This window comes from Trypanosoma cruzi (genome assembly GCF_000209065.1).
Source record: "Trypanosoma cruzi strain CL Brener chromosome Unknown tcruzi_1047053397883, whole genome shotgun sequence".
NCBI lineage: Eukaryota > Euglenozoa > Kinetoplastea > Trypanosomatida > Trypanosomatidae > Trypanosoma > Trypanosoma cruzi.
Window position 1 is genome coordinate 1 of NW_889293.1, and position 389 is coordinate 389.

At 50.4% G+C, this 389-nt stretch overlaps 1 non-coding gene across 1 annotated transcript, besides 1 other annotated feature; it reads right to left on the reverse strand.

Moving 5' to 3' along the window:
• Positions 1–113: 113 nt before the first annotated feature.
• Positions 114–137: a microsatellite.
• Positions 138–249, reverse strand: Tc00.1047053397883.10. The gene has a single exon (XR_008253895.1). It is a non-coding gene; the product is annotated as a spliced leader RNA (transcript).
• Between the last annotated feature and the right edge of the window lie 140 nt (positions 250–389).

Below are 389 nucleotides of genomic sequence, written 5' to 3' on the forward strand. Positions count from 1 at the left end.
AGGTGGCGGACACGCAACGTGGGGGGGGGGGGGCAGCCGCACAAGGGGGTACGGGGCTATATATATATGGGTATATATATATAGGGGTATATGGATATGGCGGACAGACCCCCAAAAAAAAAAAAAAAAAAAAAAAAGGGGTCCGTAAACCCCGGTCAAAAAAAATTGACCAAACATAACCCCCAAAGGCGGGTTGGAAGCTTCCCGTACCAATATAGTACAAAAACTGTATCAATAATAGCGTTAGTTAAAAGGAGTTGTGTTCCACAACGGTTTTCAATTTTGATGAGGGGTCCTTCCCGGCACTTGGGACCGTGTACAAAAAACCCCCCCCCCCCTCCCAGGCCACACTGGGAAGGGGTCAGGGTCCGGGACGTCGGCCCCGGAAT